This window comes from Orbicella franksi, unplaced genomic scaffold (assembly GCF_964199315.1).
Source record: "Orbicella franksi unplaced genomic scaffold, jaOrbFran1.1 SCAFFOLD_258, whole genome shotgun sequence".
In the NCBI taxonomy this organism is placed as follows: domain Eukaryota; kingdom Metazoa; phylum Cnidaria; class Anthozoa; order Scleractinia; family Merulinidae; genus Orbicella; species Orbicella franksi.
Genome location: NW_027670602.1, coordinates 1 through 18,280, shown reverse-complemented (window position 1 = coordinate 18,280; position 18,280 = coordinate 1). Strand labels below are relative to the sequence as shown.

Sequence of the window (18,280 nt, the reverse complement as noted above, 5' to 3'; positions counted from 1 at the left end):
CATTGATCCCTCTGTTTTCAAAATGTTGTCTTTTTTTTTTTGGAATTATTTTTCCAGCAAGTTGACAGCATATTAGAAGATTTTCTTGTTTGATTACAGCACTGCAACACTGAGCAGCACACTGGAGGCAATCTCTTGAATGTGGCTTTGATGACTGACCATTGGAGAATCGCCCTTTTGTGATTTGAAGTCTTAGCTGGCTTTGGAATCTCTGGGTTAAGTAGCCGAGACGTAATTGGAAATTCATCACAACAGCAATTAAAGGCCTTCCTTCTAAGAGACTTAAAAGAGAGTCCAAGCAATTGGGCAAGGTTTGAGTTGTTTCTTTCGTCTACGACCACACCACAGGGAACGTACCGGTTCTCGTCCGATCACCGAAGTCAAGTCCTGTTGGGCGGCGTCAGTACCTGGCTGGGTGACCACCTGGGAATACGCCGTGTTGTAGACTTTTGGACCCATTTTGGGACTGGACTCTTCAGAGAAGATTTCCATACGCCTCCACATCATTGATCCCTCTGTTTTCAAAATGTTGTCTTTTTTTTTTTGGAATTATTTTTCCAGCAAGTTGACAGCATATTAGAAGATTTTCTTGTTTGATTACAGCACTGCAACACTGAGCAGCACACTGGAGGCAATCTCTTGAATGTGGCTTTGATGACTGACCATTGGAGAATCGCCCTTTTGTGATTTGAAGTCTTAGCTGGCTTTGGAATCTCTGGGTTAAGTAGCCGAGACGTAATTGGAAATTCATCACAACAGCAATTAAAGGCCTTCCTTCTAAGAGACTTAAAAGAGAGTCCAAGCAATTGGGCAAGGTTTGAGTTGTTTCTTTCGTCTACGACCACACCACAGGGAACGTACCGGTTCTCGTCCGATCACCGAAGTCAAGTCCTGTTGGGCGGCGTCAGTACCTGGCTGGGTGACCACCTGGGAATACGCCGTGTTGTAGACTTTTGGACCCATTTTGGGACTGGACTCTTCAGAGAAGATTTCCATACGCCTCCACATCATTGATCCCTCTGTTTTCAAAATGTTGTCTTTTTTTTTTTGGAATTATTTTTCCAGCAAGTTGACAGCATATTAGAAGATTTTCTTGTTTGATTACAGCACTGCAACACTGAGCAGCACACTGGAGGCAATCTCTTGAATGTGGCTTTGATGACTGACCATTGGAGAATCGCCCTTTTGTGATTTGAAGTCTTAGCTGGCTTTGGAATCTCTGGGTTAAGTAGCCGAGACGTAATTGGAAATTCATCACAACAGCAATTAAAGGCCTTCCTTCTAAGAGACTTAAAAGAGAGTCCAAGCAATTGGGCAAGGTTTGAGTTGTTTCTTTCGTCTACGACCACACCACAGGGAACGTACCGGTTCTCGTCCGATCACCGAAGTCAAGTCCTGTTGGGCGGCGTCAGTACCTGGCTGGGTGACCACCTGGGAATACGCCGTGTTGTAGACTTTTGGACCCATTTTGGGACTGGACTCTTCAGAGAAGATTTCCATACGCCTCCACATCATTGATCCCTCTGTTTTCAAAATGTTGTCTTTTTTTTTTTGGAATTATTTTTCCAGCAAGTTGACAGCATATTAGAAGATTTTCTTGTTTGATTACAGCACTGCAACACTGAGCAGCACACTGGAGGCAATCTCTTGAATGTGGCTTTGATGACTGACCATTGGAGAATCGCCCTTTTGTGATTTGAAGTCTTAGCTGGCTTTGGAATCTCTGGGTTAAGTAGCCGAGACGTAATTGGAAATTCATCACAACAGCAATTAAAGGCCTTCCTTCTAAGAGACTTAAAAGAGAGTCCAAGCAATTGGGCAAGGTTTGAGTTGTTTCTTTCGTCTACGACCACACCACAGGGAACGTACCGGTTCTCGTCCGATCACCGAAGTCAAGTCCTGTTGGGCGGCGTCAGTACCTGGCTGGGTGACCACCTGGGAATACGCCGTGTTGTAGACTTTTGGACCCATTTTGGGACTGGACTCTTCAGAGAAGATTTCCATACGCCTCCACATCATTGATCCCTCTGTTTTCAAAATGTTGTCTTTTTTTTTTTGGAATTATTTTTCCAGCAAGTTGACAGCATATTAGAAGATTTTCTTGTTTGATTACAGCACTGCAACACTGAGCAGCACACTGGAGGCAATCTCTTGAATGTGGCTTTGATGACTGACCATTGGAGAATCGCCCTTTTGTGATTTGAAGTCTTAGCTGGCTTTGGAATCTCTGGGTTAAGTAGCCGAGACGTAATTGGAAATTCATCACAACAGCAATTAAAGGCCTTCCTTCTAAGAGACTTAAAAGAGAGTCCAAGCAATTGGGCAAGGTTTGAGTTGTTTCTTTCGTCTACGACCACACCACAGGGAACGTACCGGTTCTCGTCCGATCACCGAAGTCAAGTCCTGTTGGGCGGCGTCAGTACCTGGCTGGGTGACCACCTGGGAATACGCCGTGTTGTAGACTTTTGGACCCATTTTGGGACTGGACTCTTCAGAGAAGATTTCCATACGCCTCCACATCATTGATCCCTCTGTTTTCAAAATGTTGTCTTTTTTTTTTTGGAATTATTTTTCCAGCAAGTTGACAGCATATTAGAAGATTTTCTTGTTTGATTACAGCACTGCAACACTGAGCAGCACACTGGAGGCAATCTCTTGAATGTGGCTTTGATGACTGACCATTGGAGAATCGCCCTTTTGTGATTTGAAGTCTTAGCTGGCTTTGGAATCTCTGGGTTAAGTAGCCGAGACGTAATTGGAAATTCATCACAACAGCAATTAAAGGCCTTCCTTCTAAGAGACTTAAAAGAGAGTCCAAGCAATTGGGCAAGGTTTGAGTTGTTTCTTTCGTCTACGACCACACCACAGGGAACGTACCGGTTCTCGTCCGATCACCGAAGTCAAGTCCTGTTGGGCGGCGTCAGTACCTGGCTGGGTGACCACCTGGGAATACGCCGTGTTGTAGACTTTTGGACCCATTTTGGGACTGGACTCTTCAGAGAAGATTTCCATACGCCTCCACATCATTGATCCCTCTGTTTTCAAAATGTTGTCTTTTTTTTTTGGAATTATTTTTCCAGCAAGTTGACAGCATATTAGAAGATTTTCTTGTTTGATTACAGCACTGCAACACTGAGCAGCACACTGGAGGCAATCTCTTGAATGTGGCTTTGATGACTGACCATTGGAGAATCGCCCTTTTGTGATTTGAAGTCTTAGCTGGCTTTGGAATCTCTGGGTTAAGTAGCCGAGACGTAATTGGAAATTCATCACAACAGCAATTAAAGGCCTTCCTTCTAAGAGACTTAAAAGAGAGTCCAAGCAATTGGGCAAGGTTTGAGTTGTTTCTTTCGTCTACGACCACACCACAGGGAACGTACCGGTTCTCGTCCGATCACCGAAGTCAAGTCCTGTTGGGCGGCGTCAGTACCTGGCTGGGTGACCACCTGGGAATACGCCGTGTTGTAGACTTTTGGACCCATTTTGGGACTGGACTCTTCAGAGAAGATTTCCATACGCCTCCACATCATTGATCCCTCTGTTTTCAAAATGTTGTCTTTTTTTTTTTGGAATTATTTTTCCAGCAAGTTGACAGCATATTAGAAGATTTTCTTGTTTGATTACAGCACTGCAACACTGAGCAGCACACTGGAGGCAATCTCTTGAATGTGGCTTTGATGACTGACCATTGGAGAATCGCCCTTTTGTGATTTGAAGTCTTAGCTGGCTTTGGAATCTCTGGGTTAAGTAGCCGAGACGTAATTGGAAATTCATCACAACAGCAATTAAAGGCCTTCCTTCTAAGAGACTTAAAAGAGAGTCCAAGCAATTGGGCAAGGTTTGAGTTGTTTCTTTCGTCTACGACCACACCACAGGGAACGTACCGGTTCTCGTCCGATCACCGAAGTCAAGTCCTGTTGGGCGGCGTCAGTACCTGGCTGGGTGACCACCTGGGAATACGCCGTGTTGTAGACTTTTGGACCCATTTTGGGACTGGACTCTTCAGAGAAGATTTCCATACGCCTCCACATCATTGATCCCTCTGTTTTCAAAATGTTGTCTTTTTTTTTTTGGAATTATTTTTCCAGCAAGTTGACAGCATATTAGAAGATTTTCTTGTTTGATTACAGCACTGCAACACTGAGCAGCACACTGGAGGCAATCTCTTGAATGTGGCTTTGATGACTGACCATTGGAGAATCGCCCTTTTGTGATTTGAAGTCTTAGCTGGCTTTGGAATCTCTGGGTTAAGTAGCCGAGACGTAATTGGAAATTCATCACAACAGCAATTAAAGGCCTTCCTTCTAAGAGACTTAAAAGAGAGTCCAAGCAATTGGGCAAGGTTTGAGTTGTTTCTTTCGTCTACGACCACACCACAGGGAACGTACCGGTTCTCGTCCGATCACCGAAGTCAAGTCCTGTTGGGCGGCGTCAGTACCTGGCTGGGTGACCACCTGGGAATACGCCGTGTTGTAGACTTTTGGACCCATTTTGGGACTGGACTCTTCAGAGAAGATTTCCATACGCCTCCACATCATTGATCCCTCTGTTTTCAAAATGTTGTCTTTTTTTTTTTGGAATTATTTTTCCAGCAAGTTGACAGCATATTAGAAGATTTTCTTGTTTGATTACAGCACTGCAACACTGAGCAGCACACTGGAGGCAATCTCTTGAATGTGGCTTTGATGACTGACCATTGGAGAATCGCCCTTTTGTGATTTGAAGTCTTAGCTGGCTTTGGAATCTCTGGGTTAAGTAGCCGAGACGTAATTGGAAATTCATCACAACAGCAATTAAAGGCCTTCCTTCTAAGAGACTTAAAAGAGAGTCCAAGCAATTGGGCAAGGTTTGAGTTGTTTCTTTCGTCTACGACCACACCACAGGGAACGTACCGGTTCTCGTCCGATCACCGAAGTCAAGTCCTGTTGGGCGGCGTCAGTACCTGGCTGGGTGACCACCTGGGAATACGCCGTGTTGTAGACTTTTGGACCCATTTTGGGACTGGACTCTTCAGAGAAGATTTCCATACGCCTCCACATCATTGATCCCTCTGTTTTCAAAATGTTGTCTTTTTTTTTTTGGAATTATTTTTCCAGCAAGTTGACAGCATATTAGAAGATTTTCTTGTTTGATTACAGCACTGCAACACTGAGCAGCACACTGGAGGCAATCTCTTGAATGTGGCTTTGATGACTGACCATTGGAGAATCGCCCTTTTGTGATTTGAAGTCTTAGCTGGCTTTGGAATCTCTGGGTTAAGTAGCCGAGACGTAATTGGAAATTCATCACAACAGCAATTAAAGGCCTTCCTTCTAAGAGACTTAAAAGAGAGTCCAAGCAATTGGGCAAGGTTTGAGTTGTTTCTTTCGTCTACGACCACACCACAGGGAACGTACCGGTTCTCGTCCGATCACCGAAGTCAAGTCCTGTTGGGCGGCGTCAGTACCTGGCTGGGTGACCACCTGGGAATACGCCGTGTTGTAGACTTTTGGACCCATTTTGGGACTGGACTCTTCAGAGAAGATTTCCATACGCCTCCACATCATTGATCCCTCTGTTTTCAAAATGTTGTCTTTTTTTTTTTGGAATTATTTTTCCAGCAAGTTGACAGCATATTAGAAGATTTTCTTGTTTGATTACAGCACTGCAACACTGAGCAGCACACTGGAGGCAATCTCTTGAATGTGGCTTTGATGACTGACCATTGGAGAATCGCCCTTTTGTGATTTGAAGTCTTAGCTGGCTTTGGAATCTCTGGGTTAAGTAGCCGAGACGTAATTGGAAATTCATCACAACAGCAATTAAAGGCCTTCCTTCTAAGAGACTTAAAAGAGAGTCCAAGCAATTGGGCAAGGTTTGAGTTGTTTCTTTCGTCTACGACCACACCACAGGGAACGTACCGGTTCTCGTCCGATCACCGAAGTCAAGTCCTGTTGGGCGGCGTCAGTACCTGGCTGGGTGACCACCTGGGAATACGCCGTGTTGTAGACTTTTGGACCCATTTTGGGACTGGACTCTTCAGAGAAGATTTCCATACGCCTCCACATCATTGATCCCTCTGTTTTCAAAATGTTGTCTTTTTTTTTTTGGAATTATTTTTCCAGCAAGTTGACAGCATATTAGAAGATTTTCTTGTTTGATTACAGCACTGCAACACTGAGCAGCACACTGGAGGCAATCTCTTGAATGTGGCTTTGATGACTGACCATTGGAGAATCGCCCTTTTGTGATTTGAAGTCTTAGCTGGCTTTGGAATCTCTGGGTTAAGTAGCCGAGACGTAATTGGAAATTCATCACAACAGCAATTAAAGGCCTTCCTTCTAAGAGACTTAAAAGAGAGTCCAAGCAATTGGGCAAGGTTTGAGTTGTTTCTTTCGTCTACGACCACACCACAGGGAACGTACCGGTTCTCGTCCGATCACCGAAGTCAAGTCCTGTTGGGCGGCGTCAGTACCTGGCTGGGTGACCACCTGGGAATACGCCGTGTTGTAGACTTTTGGACCCATTTTGGGACTGGACTCTTCAGAGAAGATTTCCATACGCCTCCACATCATTGATCCCTCTGTTTTCAAAATGTTGTCTTTTTTTTTTTGGAATTATTTTTCCAGCAAGTTGACAGCATATTAGAAGATTTTCTTGTTTGATTACAGCACTGCAACACTGAGCAGCACACTGGAGGCAATCTCTTGAATGTGGCTTTGATGACTGACCATTGGAGAATCGCCCTTTTGTGATTTGAAGTCTTAGCTGGCTTTGGAATCTCTGGGTTAAGTAGCCGAGACGTAATTGGAAATTCATCACAACAGCAATTAAAGGCCTTCCTTCTAAGAGACTTAAAAGAGAGTCCAAGCAATTGGGCAAGGTTTGAGTTGTTTCTTTCGTCTACGACCACACCACAGGGAACGTACCGGTTCTCGTCCGATCACCGAAGTCAAGTCCTGTTGGGCGGCGTCAGTACCTGGCTGGGTGACCACCTGGGAATACGCCGTGTTGTAGACTTTTGGACCCATTTTGGGACTGGACTCTTCAGAGAAGATTTCCATACGCCTCCACATCATTGATCCCTCTGTTTTCAAAATGTTGTCTTTTTTTTTTTGGAATTATTTTTCCAGCAAGTTGACAGCATATTAGAAGATTTTCTTGTTTGATTACAGCACTGCAACACTGAGCAGCACACTGGAGGCAATCTCTTGAATGTGGCTTTGATGACTGACCATTGGAGAATCGCCCTTTTGTGATTTGAAGTCTTAGCTGGCTTTGGAATCTCTGGGTTAAGTAGCCGAGACGTAATTGGAAATTCATCACAACAGCAATTAAAGGCCTTCCTTCTAAGAGACTTAAAAGAGAGTCCAAGCAATTGGGCAAGGTTTGAGTTGTTTCTTTCGTCTACGACCACACCACAGGGAACGTACCGGTTCTCGTCCGATCACCGAAGTCAAGTCCTGTTGGGCGGCGTCAGTACCTGGCTGGGTGACCACCTGGGAATACGCCGTGTTGTAGACTTTTGGACCCATTTTGGGACTGGACTCTTCAGAGAAGATTTCCATACGCCTCCACATCATTGATCCCTCTGTTTTCAAAATGTTGTCTTTTTTTTTTGGAATTATTTTTCCAGCAAGTTGACAGCATATTAGAAGATTTTCTTGTTTGATTACAGCACTGCAACACTGAGCAGCACACTGGAGGCAATCTCTTGAATGTGGCTTTGATGACTGACCATTGGAGAATCGCCCTTTTGTGATTTGAAGTCTTAGCTGGCTTTGGAATCTCTGGGTTAAGTAGCCGAGACGTAATTGGAAATTCATCACAACAGCAATTAAAGGCCTTCCTTCTAAGAGACTTAAAAGAGAGTCCAAGCAATTGGGCAAGGTTTGAGTTGTTTCTTTCGTCTACGACCACACCACAGGGAACGTACCGGTTCTCGTCCGATCACCGAAGTCAAGTCCTGTTGGGCGGCGTCAGTACCTGGCTGGGTGACCACCTGGGAATACGCCGTGTTGTAGACTTTTGGACCCATTTTGGGACTGGACTCTTCAGAGAAGATTTCCATACGCCTCCACATCATTGATCCCTCTGTTTTCAAAATGTTGTCTTTTTTTTTTTGGAATTATTTTTCCAGCAAGTTGACAGCATATTAGAAGATTTTCTTGTTTGATTACAGCACTGCAACACTGAGCAGCACACTGGAGGCAATCTCTTGAATGTGGCTTTGATGACTGACCATTGGAGAATCGCCCTTTTGTGATTTGAAGTCTTAGCTGGCTTTGGAATCTCTGGGTTAAGTAGCCGAGACGTAATTGGAAATTCATCACAACAGCAATTAAAGGCCTTCCTTCTAAGAGACTTAAAAGAGAGTCCAAGCAATTGGGCAAGGTTTGAGTTGTTTCTTTCGTCTACGACCACACCACAGGGAACGTACCGGTTCTCGTCCGATCACCGAAGTCAAGTCCTGTTGGGCGGCGTCAGTACCTGGCTGGGTGACCACCTGGAATACGCCGTGTTGTAGACTTTTGGACCCATTTTGGGACTGGACTCTTCAGAGAAGATTTCCATACGCCTCCACATCATTGATCCCTCTGTTTTCAAAATGTTGTCTTTTTTTTTTTGGAATTATTTTTCCAGCAAGTTGACAGCATATTAGAAGATTTTCTTGTTTGATTACAGCACTGCAACACTGAGCAGCACACTGGAGGCAATCTCTTGAATGTGGCTTTGATGACTGACCATTGGAGAATCGCCCTTTTGTGATTTGAAGTCTTAGCTGGCTTTGGAATCTCTGGGTTAAGTAGCCGAGACGTAATTGGAAATTCATCACAACAGCAATTAAAGGCCTTCCTTCTAAGAGACTTAAAAGAGAGTCCAAGCAATTGGGCAAGGTTTGAGTTGTTTCTTTCGTCTACGACCACACCACAGGGAACGTACCGGTTCTCGTCCGATCACCGAAGTCAAGTCCTGTTGGGCGGCGTCAGTACCTGGCTGGGTGACCACCTGGGAATACGCCGTGTTGTAGACTTTTGGACCCATTTTGGGACTGGACTCTTCAGAGAAGATTTCCATACGCCTCCACATCATTGATCCCTCTGTTTTCAAAATGTTGTCTTTTTTTTTTTGGAATTATTTTTCCAGCAAGTTGACAGCATATTAGAAGATTTTCTTGTTTGATTACAGCACTGCAACACTGAGCAGCACACTGGAGGCAATCTCTTGAATGTGGCTTTGATGACTGACCATTGGAGAATCGCCCTTTTGTGATTTGAAGTCTTAGCTGGCTTTGGAATCTCTGGGTTAAGTAGCCGAGACGTAATTGGAAATTCATCACAACAGCAATTAAAGGCCTTCCTTCTAAGAGACTTAAAAGAGAGTCCAAGCAATTGGGCAAGGTTTGAGTTGTTTCTTTCGTCTACGACCACACCACAGGGAACGTACCGGTTCTCGTCCGATCACCGAAGTCAAGTCCTGTTGGGCGGCGTCAGTACCTGGCTGGGTGACCACCTGGGAATACGCCGTGTTGTAGACTTTTGGACCCATTTTGGGACTGGACTCTTCAGAGAAGATTTCCATACGCCTCCACATCATTGATCCCTCTGTTTTCAAAATGTTGTCTTTTTTTTTTTGGAATTATTTTTCCAGCAAGTTGACAGCATATTAGAAGATTTTCTTGTTTGATTACAGCACTGCAACACTGAGCAGCACACTGGAGGCAATCTCTTGAATGTGGCTTTGATGACTGACCATTGGAGAATCGCCCTTTTGTGATTTGAAGTCTTAGCTGGCTTTGGAATCTCTGGTTAAGTAGCCGAGACGTAATTGGAAATTCATCACAACAGCAATTAAAGGCCTTCCTTCTAAGAGACTTAAAAGAGAGTCCAAGCAATTGGGCAAGGTTTGAGTTGTTTCTTTCGTCTACGACCACACCACAGGGAACGTACCGGTTCTCGTCCGATCACCGAAGTCAAGTCCTGTTGGGCGGCGTCAGTACCTGGCTGGGTGACCACCTGGGAATACGCCGTGTTGTAGACTTTTGGACCCATTTTGGGACTGGACTCTTCAGAGAAGATTTCCATACGCCTCCACATCATTGATCCCTCTGTTTTCAAAATGTTGTCTTTTTTTTTTGGAATTATTTTTCCAGCAAGTTGACAGCATATTAGAAGATTTTCTTGTTTGATTACAGCACTGCAACACTGAGCAGCACACTGGAGGCAATCTCTTGAATGTGGCTTTGATGACTGACCATTGGAGAATCGCCCTTTTGTGATTTGAAGTCTTAGCTGGCTTTGGAATCTCTGGGTTAAGTAGCCGAGACGTAATTGGAAATTCATCACAACAGCAATTAAAGGCCTTCCTTCTAAGAGACTTAAAAGAGAGTCCAAGCAATTGGGCAAGGTTTGAGTTGTTTCTTTCGTCTACGACCACACCACAGGGAACGTACCGGTTCTCGTCCGATCACCGAAGTCAAGTCCTGTTGGGCGGCGTCAGTACCTGGCTGGGTGACCACCTGGGAATACGCCGTGTTGTAGACTTTTGGACCCATTTTGGGACTGGACTCTTCAGAGAAGATTTCCATACGCCTCCACATCATTGATCCCTCTGTTTTCAAAATGTTGTCTTTTTTTTTTGGAATTATTTTTCCAGCAAGTTGACAGCATATTAGAAGATTTTCTTGTTTGATTACAGCACTGCAACACTGAGCAGCACACTGGAGGCAATCTCTTGAATGTGGCTTTGATGACTGACCATTGGAGAATCGCCCTTTTGTGATTTGAAGTCTTAGCTGGCTTTGGAATCTCTGGGTTAAGTAGCCGAGACGTAATTGGAAATTCATCACAACAGCAATTAAAGGCCTTCCTTCTAAGAGACTTAAAAGAGAGTCCAAGCAATTGGGCAAGGTTTGAGTTGTTTCTTTCGTCTACGACCACACCACAGGGAACGTACCGGTTCTCGTCCGATCACCGAAGTCAAGTCCTGTTGGGCGGCGTCAGTACCTGGCTGGGTGACCACCTGGGAATACGCCGTGTTGTAGACTTTTGGACCCATTTTGGGACTGGACTCTTCAGAGAAGATTTCCATACGCCTCCACATCATTGATCCCTCTGTTTTCAAAATGTTGTCTTTTTTTTTTTGGAATTATTTTTCCAGCAAGTTGACAGCATATTAGAAGATTTTCTTGTTTGATTACAGCACTGCAACACTGAGCAGCACACTGGAGGCAATCTCTTGAATGTGGCTTTGATGACTGACCATTGGAGAATCGCCCTTTTGTGATTTGAAGTCTTAGCTGGCTTTGGAATCTCTGGGTTAAGTAGCCGAGACGTAATTGGAAATTCATCACAACAGCAATTAAAGGCCTTCCTTCTAAGAGACTTAAAAGAGAGTCCAAGCAATTGGGCAAGGTTTGAGTTGTTTCTTTCGTCTACGACCACACCACAGGGAACGTACCGGTTCTCGTCCGATCACCGAAGTCAAGTCCTGTTGGGCGGCGTCAGTACCTGGCTGGGTGACCACCTGGGAATACGCCGTGTTGTAGACTTTTGGACCCATTTTGGGACTGGACTCTTCAGAGAAGATTTCCATACGCCTCCACATCATTGATCCCTCTGTTTTCAAAATGTTGTCTTTTTTTTTTTGGAATTATTTTTCCAGCAAGTTGACAGCATATTAGAAGATTTTCTTGTTTGATTACAGCACTGCAACACTGAGCAGCACACTGGAGGCAATCTCTTGAATGTGGCTTTGATGACTGACCATTGGAGAATCGCCCTTTTGTGATTTGAAGTCTTAGCTGGCTTTGGAATCTCTGGGTTAAGTAGCCGAGACGTAATTGGAAATTCATCACAACAGCAATTAAAGGCCTTCCTTCTAAGAGACTTAAAAGAGAGTCCAAGCAATTGGGCAAGGTTTGAGTTGTTTCTTTCGTCTACGACCACACCACAGGGAACGTACCGGTTCTCGTCCGATCACCGAAGTCAAGTCCTGTTGGGCGGCGTCAGTACCTGGCTGGGTGACCACCTGGGAATACGCCGTGTTGTAGACTTTTGGACCCATTTTGGGACTGGACTCTTCAGAGAAGATTTCCATACGCCTCCACATCATTGATCCCTCTGTTTTCAAAATGTTGTCTTTTTTTTTTTGGAATTATTTTTCCAGCAAGTTGACAGCATATTAGAAGATTTTCTTGTTTGATTACAGCACTGCAACACTGAGCAGCACACTGGAGGCAATCTCTTGAATGTGGCTTTGATGACTGACCATTGGAGAATCGCCCTTTTGTGATTTGAAGTCTTAGCTGGCTTTGGAATCTCTGGGTTAAGTAGCCGAGACGTAATTGGAAATTCATCACAACAGCAATTAAAGGCCTTCCTTCTAAGAGACTTAAAAGAGAGTCCAAGCAATTGGGCAAGGTTTGAGTTGTTTCTTTCGTCTACGACCACACCACAGGGAACGTACCGGTTCTCGTCCGATCACCGAAGTCAAGTCCTGTTGGGCGGCGTCAGTACCTGGCTGGGTGACCACCTGGGAATACGCCGTGTTGTAGACTTTTGGACCCATTTTGGGACTGGACTCTTCAGAGAAGATTTCCATACGCCTCCACATCATTGATCCCTCTGTTTTCAAAATGTTGTCTTTTTTTTTTTGGAATTATTTTTCCAGCAAGTTGACAGCATATTAGAAGATTTTCTTGTTTGATTACAGCACTGCAACACTGAGCAGCACACTGGAGGCAATCTCTTGAATGTGGCTTTGATGACTGACCATTGGAGAATCGCCCTTTTGTGATTTGAAGTCTTAGCTGGCTTTGGAATCTCTGGGTTAAGTAGCCGAGACGTAATTGGAAATTCATCACAACAGCAATTAAAGGCCTTCCTTCTAAGAGACTTAAAAGAGAGTCCAAGCAATTGGGCAAGGTTTGAGTTGTTTCTTTCGTCTACGACCACACCACAGGGAACGTACCGGTTCTCGTCCGATCACCGAAGTCAAGTCCTGTTGGGCGGCGTCAGTACCTGGCTGGGTGACCACCTGGGAATACGCCGTGTTGTAGACTTTTGGACCCATTTTGGGACTGGACTCTTCAGAGAAGATTTCCATACGCCTCCACATCATTGATCCCTCTGTTTTCAAAATGTTGTCTTTTTTTTTTTGGAATTATTTTTCCAGCAAGTTGACAGCATATTAGAAGATTTTCTTGTTTGATTACAGCACTGCAACACTGAGCAGCACACTGGAGGCAATCTCTTGAATGTGGCTTTGATGACTGACCATTGGAGAATCGCCCTTTTGTGATTTGAAGTCTTAGCTGGCTTTGGAATCTCTGGGTTAAGTAGCCGAGACGTAATTGGAAATTCATCACAACAGCAATTAAAGGCCTTCCTTCTAAGAGACTTAAAAGAGAGTCCAAGCAATTGGGCAAGGTTTGAGTTGTTTCTTTCGTCTACGACCACACCACAGGGAACGTACCGGTTCTCGTCCGATCACCGAAGTCAAGTCCTGTTGGGCGGCGTCAGTACCTGGCTGGGTGACCACCTGGGAATACGCCGTGTTGTAGACTTTTGGACCCATTTTGGGACTGGACTCTTCAGAGAAGATTTCCATACGCCTCCACATCATTGATCCCTCTGTTTTCAAAATGTTGTCTTTTTTTTTTTGGAATTATTTTTCCAGCAAGTTGACAGCATATTAGAAGATTTTCTTGTTTGATTACAGCACTGCAACACTGAGCAGCACACTGAGGCAATCTCTTGAATGTGGCTTTGATGACTGACCATTGGAGAATCGCCCTTTTGTGATTTGAAGTCTTAGCTGGCTTTGGAATCTCTGGGTTAAGTAGCCGAGACGTAATTGGAAATTCATCACAACAGCAATTAAAGGCCTTCCTTCTAAGAGACTTAAAAGAGAGTCCAAGCAATTGGGCAAGGTTTGAGTTGTTTCTTTCGTCTACGACCACACCACAGGGAACGTACCGGTTCTCGTCCGATCACCGAAGTCAAGTCCTGTTGGGCGGCGTCAGTACCTGGCTGGGTGACCACCTGGGAATACGCCGTGTTGTAGACTTTTGGACCCATTTTGGGACTGGACTCTTCAGAGAAGATTTCCATACGCCTCCACATCATTGATCCCTCTGTTTTCAAAATGTTGTCTTTTTTTTTTTGGAATTATTTTTCCAGCAAGTTGACAGCATATTAGAAGATTTTCTTGTTTGATTACAGCACTGCAACACTGAGCAGCACACTGGAGGCAATCTCTTGAATGTGGCTTTGATGACTGACCATTGGAGAATCGCCCTTTTGTGATTTGAAGTCTTAGCTGGCTTTGGAATCTCTGGGTTAAGTAGCCGAGACGTAATTGGAAATTCATCACAACAGCAATTAAAGGCCTTCCTTCTAAGAGACTTAAAGAGAGTCCAAGCAATTGGGCAAGGTTTGAGTTGTTTCTTTCGTCTACGACCACACCACAGGGAACGTACCGGTTCTCGTCCGATCACCGAAGTCAAGTCCTGTTGGGCGGCGTCAGTACCTGGCTGGGTGACCACCTGGGAATACGCCGTGTTGTAGACTTTTGGACCCATTTTGGGACTGGACTCTTCAGAGAAGATTTCCATACGCCTCCACATCATTGATCCCTCTGTTTTCAAAATGTTGTCTTTTTTTTTTTGGAATTATTTTTCCAGCAAGTTGACAGCATATTAGAAGATTTTCTTGTTTGATTACAGCACTGCAACACTGAGCAGCACACTGGAGGCAATCTCTTGAATGTGGCTTTGATGACTGACCATTGGAGAATCGCCCTTTTGTGATTTGAAGTCTTAGCTGGCTTTGGAATCTCTGGGTTAAGTAGCCGAGACGTAATTGGAAATTCATCACAACAGCAATTAAAGGCCTTCCTTCTAAGAGACTTAAAAGAGAGTCCAAGCAATTGGGCAAGGTTTGAGTTGTTTCTTTCGTCTACGACCACACCACAGGGAACGTACCGGTTCTCGTCCGATCACCGAAGTCAAGTCCTGTTGGGCGGCGTCAGTACCTGGCTGGGTGACCACCTGGGAATACGCCGTGTTGTAGACTTTTGGACCCATTTTGGGACTGGACTCTTCAGAGAAGATTTCCATACGCCTCCACATCATTGATCCCTCTGTTTTCAAAATGTTGTCTTTTTTTTTTTGGAATTATTTTTCCAGCAAGTTGACAGCATATTAGAAGATTTTCTTGTTTGATTACAGCACTGCAACACTGAGCAGCACACTGGAGGCAATCTCTTGAATGTGGCTTTGATGACTGACCATTGGAGAATCGCCCTTTTGTGATTTGAAGTCTTAGCTGGCTTTGGAATCTCTGGGTTAAGTAGCCGAGACGTAATTGGAAATTCATCACAACAGCAATTAAAGGCCTTCCTTCTAAGAGACTTAAAAGAGAGTCCAAGCAATTGGGCAAGGTTTGAGTTGTTTCTTTCGTCTACGACCACACCACAGGGAACGTACCGGTTCTCGTCCGATCACCGAAGTCAAGTCCTGTTGGGCGGCGTCAGTACCTGGCTGGGTGACCACCTGGGAATACGCCGTGTTGTAGACTTTTGGACCCATTTTGGGACTGGACTCTTCAGAGAAGATTTCCATACGCCTCCACATCATTGATCCCTCTGTTTTCAAAATGTTGTCTTTTTTTTTTTGGAATTATTTTTCCAGCAAGTTGACAGCATATTAGAAGATTTTCTTGTTTGATTACAGCACTGCAACACTGAGCAGCACACTGGAGGCAATCTCTTGAATGTGGCTTTGATGACTGACCATTGGAGAATCGCCCTTTTGTGATTTGAAGTCTTAGCTGGCTTTGGAATCTCTGGGTTAAGTAGCCGAGACGTAATTGGAAATTCATCACAACAGCAATTAAAGGCCTTCCTTCTAAGAGACTTAAAAGAGAGTCCAAGCAATTGGGCAAGGTTTGAGTTGTTTCTTTCGTCTACGACCACACCACAGGGAACGTACCGGTTCTCGTCCGATCACCGAAGTCAAGTCCTGTTGGGCGGCGTCAGTACCTGGCTGGGTGACCACCTGGGAATACGCCGTGTTGTAGACTTTTGGACCCATTTTGGGACTGGACTCTTCAGAGAAGATTTCCATACGCCTCCACATCATTGATCCCTCTGTTTTCAAAATGTTGTCTTTTTTTTTTTGGAATTATTTTTCCAGCAAGTTGACAGCATATTAGAAGATTTTCTTGTTTGATTACAGCACTGCAACACTGAGCAGCACACTGGAGGCAATCTCTTGAATGTGGCTTTGATGACTGACCATTGGAGAATCGCCCTTTTGTGATTTGAAGTCTTAGCTGGCTTTGGAATCTCTGGGTTAAGTAGCCGAGACGTAATTGGAAATTCATCACAACAGCAATTAAAGGCCTTCCTTCTAAGAGACTTAAAAGAGAGTCCAAGCAATTGGGCAAGGTTTGAGTTGTTTCTTTCGTCTACGACCACACCACAGGGAACGTACCGGTTCTCGTCCGATCACCGAAGTCAAGTCCTGTTGGGCGGCGTCAGTACCTGGCTGGGTGACCACCTGGGAATACGCCGTGTTGTAGACTTTTGGACCCATTTTGGGGACTGGACTCTTCAGAGAAGATTTCCATACGCCTCCACATCATTGATCCCTCTGTTTTCAAAATGTTGTCTTTTTTTTTTTGAATTATTTTTCCAGCAAGTTGACAGCATATTAGAAGATTTTCTTGTTTGATTACAGCACTGCAACACTGAGCAGCACACTGGAGGCAATCTCTTGAATGTGGCTTTGATGACTGACCATTGGAGAATCGCCCTTTTGTGATTTGAAGTCTTAGCTGGCTTTGGAATCTCTGGGTTAAGTAGCCGAGACGTAATTGGAAATTCATCACAACAGCAATTAAAGGCCTTCCTTCTAAGAGACTTAAAAGAGAGTCCAAGCAATTGGGCAAGGTTTGAGTTGTTTCTTTCGTCTACGACCACACCACAGGGAACGTACCGGTTCTCGTCCGATCACCGAAGTCAAGTCCTGTTGGGCGGCGTCAGTACCTGGCTGGGTGACCACCTGGGAATACGCCGTGGTTGTAGACTTTTGGACCCATTTTGGGACTGGACTCTTCAGAGAAGATTTCCATACGCCTCCACATCATTGATCCCTCTGTTTTCAAAATGTTGTCTTTTTTTTTTTGGAATTATTTTTCCAGCAAGTTGACAGCATATTAGAAGATTTTCTTGTTTGATTACAGCACTGCAACACTGAGCAGCACACTGGAGGCAATCTCTTGAATGTGGCTTTGATGACTGACCATTGGAGAATCGCCCTTTTGTGATTTGAAGTCTTAGCTGGCTTTGGAATCTCTGGGTTAAGTAGCCGAGACGTAATTGGAAATTCATCACAACAGCAATTAAAGGCCTTCCTTCTAAGAGACTTAAAAGAGAGTCCAAGCAATTGGGCAAGGTTTGAGTTGTTTCTTTCGTCTACGACCACACCACAGGGAACGTACCGGTTCTCGTCCGATCACCGAAGTCAAGTCCTGTTGGGCGGCGTCAGTACCTGGCTGGGTGACCACCTGGGAATACGCCGTGTTGTAGACTTTTGGACCCATTTTGGGACTGGACTCTTCAGAGAAGATTTCCATACGCCTCCACATCATTGATCCCTCTGTTTTCAAAATGTTGTCTTTTTTTTTTTGGAATTATTTTTCCAGCAAGTTGACAGCATATTAGAAGATTTTCTTGTTTGATTACAGCACTGCAACACTGAGCAGCACACTGGAGGCAATCTCTTGAATGTGGCTTTGATGACTGACCATTGGAGAATCGCCCTTTTGTGATTTGAAGTCTTAGCTGGCTTTGGAATCTCTGGGTTAAGTAGCCGAGACGGTAATTGGAAATTCATCACAACAGCAATTAAAGGCCTTCCTTCTAAGAGACTTAAAAGAGAGTCCAAGCAATTGGGCAAGGTTTGAGTTGTTTCTTTCGTCTACGACCACACCACAGGGAACGTACCGGTTCTCGTCCGATCACCGAAGTCAAGTCCTGTTGGGCGGCGTCAGTACCTGGCTGGGTGACCACCTGGGAATACGCCGTGTTGTAGACTTTTGGACCCATTTTGGACTGGACTCTTCAGAGAAGATTTCCATACGCCTCCACATCATTGATCCCTCTGTTTTCAAAATGTTGTCTTTTTTTTTTTGGAATTATTTTTCCAGCAAGTTGACAGCATATTAGAAGATTTTCTTGTTTGATTACAGCACTGCAACACTGAGCAGCACACTGGAGGCAATCTCTTGAATGT

General features: G+C 44.6%; 35 non-coding genes and 1 pseudogene across 35 annotated transcripts; all 36 read left to right on the top strand.

The window, feature by feature from the left end:
- Positions 1-329: 329 nt before the first annotated feature.
- Positions 330-448, top strand: LOC145473192 (5S ribosomal RNA). The gene has a single exon (XR_014044397.1). It is a non-coding gene; the product is annotated as a 5S ribosomal RNA (ribosomal RNA).
- Positions 449-833: 385 nt separating this feature from the next.
- On the top strand, positions 834-952 carry LOC145473191 (5S ribosomal RNA). The gene has a single exon (XR_014044396.1). It is a non-coding gene; the product is annotated as a 5S ribosomal RNA (ribosomal RNA).
- A 385-nt stretch (positions 953-1,337) lies between these two features.
- LOC145473190 (5S ribosomal RNA) lies at positions 1,338-1,456 on the top strand. The gene has a single exon (XR_014044395.1). It is a non-coding gene; the product is annotated as a 5S ribosomal RNA (ribosomal RNA).
- A 385-nt stretch (positions 1,457-1,841) lies between these two features.
- Positions 1,842-1,960, top strand: LOC145473189 (5S ribosomal RNA). Its single transcript, XR_014044394.1, has one exon. It is a non-coding gene; the product is annotated as a 5S ribosomal RNA (ribosomal RNA).
- A 385-nt stretch (positions 1,961-2,345) lies between these two features.
- Positions 2,346-2,464, top strand: LOC145473188 (5S ribosomal RNA). The gene has a single exon (XR_014044393.1). It is a non-coding gene; the product is annotated as a 5S ribosomal RNA (ribosomal RNA).
- Positions 2,465-2,849: 385 nt separating this feature from the next.
- On the top strand, positions 2,850-2,968 carry LOC145473187 (5S ribosomal RNA). The gene has a single exon (XR_014044392.1). It is a non-coding gene; the product is annotated as a 5S ribosomal RNA (ribosomal RNA).
- A 384-nt stretch (positions 2,969-3,352) lies between these two features.
- Positions 3,353-3,471, top strand: LOC145473186 (5S ribosomal RNA). Its single transcript, XR_014044391.1, has one exon. It is a non-coding gene; the product is annotated as a 5S ribosomal RNA (ribosomal RNA).
- Positions 3,472-3,856: 385 nt separating this feature from the next.
- Positions 3,857-3,975, top strand: LOC145473185 (5S ribosomal RNA). The gene has a single exon (XR_014044390.1). It is a non-coding gene; the product is annotated as a 5S ribosomal RNA (ribosomal RNA).
- A 385-nt stretch (positions 3,976-4,360) lies between these two features.
- On the top strand, positions 4,361-4,479 carry LOC145473184 (5S ribosomal RNA). The gene has a single exon (XR_014044389.1). It is a non-coding gene; the product is annotated as a 5S ribosomal RNA (ribosomal RNA).
- Positions 4,480-4,864: 385 nt separating this feature from the next.
- Positions 4,865-4,983, top strand: LOC145473182 (5S ribosomal RNA). Its single transcript, XR_014044387.1, has one exon. It is a non-coding gene; the product is annotated as a 5S ribosomal RNA (ribosomal RNA).
- Positions 4,984-5,368: 385 nt separating this feature from the next.
- LOC145473181 (5S ribosomal RNA) lies at positions 5,369-5,487 on the top strand. Its single transcript, XR_014044386.1, has one exon. It is a non-coding gene; the product is annotated as a 5S ribosomal RNA (ribosomal RNA).
- Positions 5,488-5,872: 385 nt separating this feature from the next.
- Positions 5,873-5,991, top strand: LOC145473180 (5S ribosomal RNA). Its single transcript, XR_014044385.1, has one exon. It is a non-coding gene; the product is annotated as a 5S ribosomal RNA (ribosomal RNA).
- Positions 5,992-6,376: 385 nt separating this feature from the next.
- On the top strand, positions 6,377-6,495 carry LOC145473179 (5S ribosomal RNA). The gene has a single exon (XR_014044384.1). It is a non-coding gene; the product is annotated as a 5S ribosomal RNA (ribosomal RNA).
- A 385-nt stretch (positions 6,496-6,880) lies between these two features.
- LOC145473177 (5S ribosomal RNA) lies at positions 6,881-6,999 on the top strand. The gene has a single exon (XR_014044383.1). It is a non-coding gene; the product is annotated as a 5S ribosomal RNA (ribosomal RNA).
- A 385-nt stretch (positions 7,000-7,384) lies between these two features.
- Positions 7,385-7,503, top strand: LOC145473176 (5S ribosomal RNA). The gene has a single exon (XR_014044382.1). It is a non-coding gene; the product is annotated as a 5S ribosomal RNA (ribosomal RNA).
- A 384-nt stretch (positions 7,504-7,887) lies between these two features.
- LOC145473175 (5S ribosomal RNA) lies at positions 7,888-8,006 on the top strand. Its single transcript, XR_014044381.1, has one exon. It is a non-coding gene; the product is annotated as a 5S ribosomal RNA (ribosomal RNA).
- A 385-nt stretch (positions 8,007-8,391) lies between these two features.
- On the top strand, positions 8,392-8,509 carry LOC145473161 (5S ribosomal RNA; annotated as a pseudogene).
- Positions 8,510-8,894: 385 nt separating this feature from the next.
- On the top strand, positions 8,895-9,013 carry LOC145473174 (5S ribosomal RNA). The gene has a single exon (XR_014044380.1). It is a non-coding gene; the product is annotated as a 5S ribosomal RNA (ribosomal RNA).
- A 385-nt stretch (positions 9,014-9,398) lies between these two features.
- Positions 9,399-9,517, top strand: LOC145473173 (5S ribosomal RNA). The gene has a single exon (XR_014044379.1). It is a non-coding gene; the product is annotated as a 5S ribosomal RNA (ribosomal RNA).
- A 384-nt stretch (positions 9,518-9,901) lies between these two features.
- LOC145473172 (5S ribosomal RNA) lies at positions 9,902-10,020 on the top strand. Its single transcript, XR_014044378.1, has one exon. It is a non-coding gene; the product is annotated as a 5S ribosomal RNA (ribosomal RNA).
- A 384-nt stretch (positions 10,021-10,404) lies between these two features.
- On the top strand, positions 10,405-10,523 carry LOC145473170 (5S ribosomal RNA). The gene has a single exon (XR_014044376.1). It is a non-coding gene; the product is annotated as a 5S ribosomal RNA (ribosomal RNA).
- Positions 10,524-10,907: 384 nt separating this feature from the next.
- On the top strand, positions 10,908-11,026 carry LOC145473169 (5S ribosomal RNA). Its single transcript, XR_014044375.1, has one exon. It is a non-coding gene; the product is annotated as a 5S ribosomal RNA (ribosomal RNA).
- A 385-nt stretch (positions 11,027-11,411) lies between these two features.
- On the top strand, positions 11,412-11,530 carry LOC145473168 (5S ribosomal RNA). The gene has a single exon (XR_014044374.1). It is a non-coding gene; the product is annotated as a 5S ribosomal RNA (ribosomal RNA).
- A 385-nt stretch (positions 11,531-11,915) lies between these two features.
- LOC145473167 (5S ribosomal RNA) lies at positions 11,916-12,034 on the top strand. Its single transcript, XR_014044373.1, has one exon. It is a non-coding gene; the product is annotated as a 5S ribosomal RNA (ribosomal RNA).
- A 385-nt stretch (positions 12,035-12,419) lies between these two features.
- On the top strand, positions 12,420-12,538 carry LOC145473166 (5S ribosomal RNA). The gene has a single exon (XR_014044372.1). It is a non-coding gene; the product is annotated as a 5S ribosomal RNA (ribosomal RNA).
- Positions 12,539-12,923: 385 nt separating this feature from the next.
- On the top strand, positions 12,924-13,042 carry LOC145473165 (5S ribosomal RNA). Its single transcript, XR_014044371.1, has one exon. It is a non-coding gene; the product is annotated as a 5S ribosomal RNA (ribosomal RNA).
- Positions 13,043-13,427: 385 nt separating this feature from the next.
- On the top strand, positions 13,428-13,546 carry LOC145473164 (5S ribosomal RNA). Its single transcript, XR_014044370.1, has one exon. It is a non-coding gene; the product is annotated as a 5S ribosomal RNA (ribosomal RNA).
- Positions 13,547-13,930: 384 nt separating this feature from the next.
- On the top strand, positions 13,931-14,049 carry LOC145473163 (5S ribosomal RNA). Its single transcript, XR_014044369.1, has one exon. It is a non-coding gene; the product is annotated as a 5S ribosomal RNA (ribosomal RNA).
- Positions 14,050-14,433: 384 nt separating this feature from the next.
- LOC145473160 (5S ribosomal RNA) lies at positions 14,434-14,552 on the top strand. Its single transcript, XR_014044368.1, has one exon. It is a non-coding gene; the product is annotated as a 5S ribosomal RNA (ribosomal RNA).
- Positions 14,553-14,937: 385 nt separating this feature from the next.
- LOC145473149 (5S ribosomal RNA) lies at positions 14,938-15,056 on the top strand. The gene has a single exon (XR_014044357.1). It is a non-coding gene; the product is annotated as a 5S ribosomal RNA (ribosomal RNA).
- A 385-nt stretch (positions 15,057-15,441) lies between these two features.
- LOC145473206 (5S ribosomal RNA) lies at positions 15,442-15,560 on the top strand. The gene has a single exon (XR_014044410.1). It is a non-coding gene; the product is annotated as a 5S ribosomal RNA (ribosomal RNA).
- A 385-nt stretch (positions 15,561-15,945) lies between these two features.
- LOC145473195 (5S ribosomal RNA) lies at positions 15,946-16,064 on the top strand. Its single transcript, XR_014044399.1, has one exon. It is a non-coding gene; the product is annotated as a 5S ribosomal RNA (ribosomal RNA).
- A 385-nt stretch (positions 16,065-16,449) lies between these two features.
- LOC145473183 (5S ribosomal RNA) lies at positions 16,450-16,568 on the top strand. Its single transcript, XR_014044388.1, has one exon. It is a non-coding gene; the product is annotated as a 5S ribosomal RNA (ribosomal RNA).
- A 385-nt stretch (positions 16,569-16,953) lies between these two features.
- On the top strand, positions 16,954-17,073 carry LOC145473159 (5S ribosomal RNA). Its single transcript, XR_014044367.1, has one exon. It is a non-coding gene; the product is annotated as a 5S ribosomal RNA (ribosomal RNA).
- A 385-nt stretch (positions 17,074-17,458) lies between these two features.
- On the top strand, positions 17,459-17,577 carry LOC145473171 (5S ribosomal RNA). Its single transcript, XR_014044377.1, has one exon. It is a non-coding gene; the product is annotated as a 5S ribosomal RNA (ribosomal RNA).
- A 386-nt stretch (positions 17,578-17,963) lies between these two features.
- Positions 17,964-18,082, top strand: LOC145473143 (5S ribosomal RNA). Its single transcript, XR_014044351.1, has one exon. It is a non-coding gene; the product is annotated as a 5S ribosomal RNA (ribosomal RNA).
- The last annotated feature ends 198 nt before the right edge of the window (positions 18,083-18,280 follow it).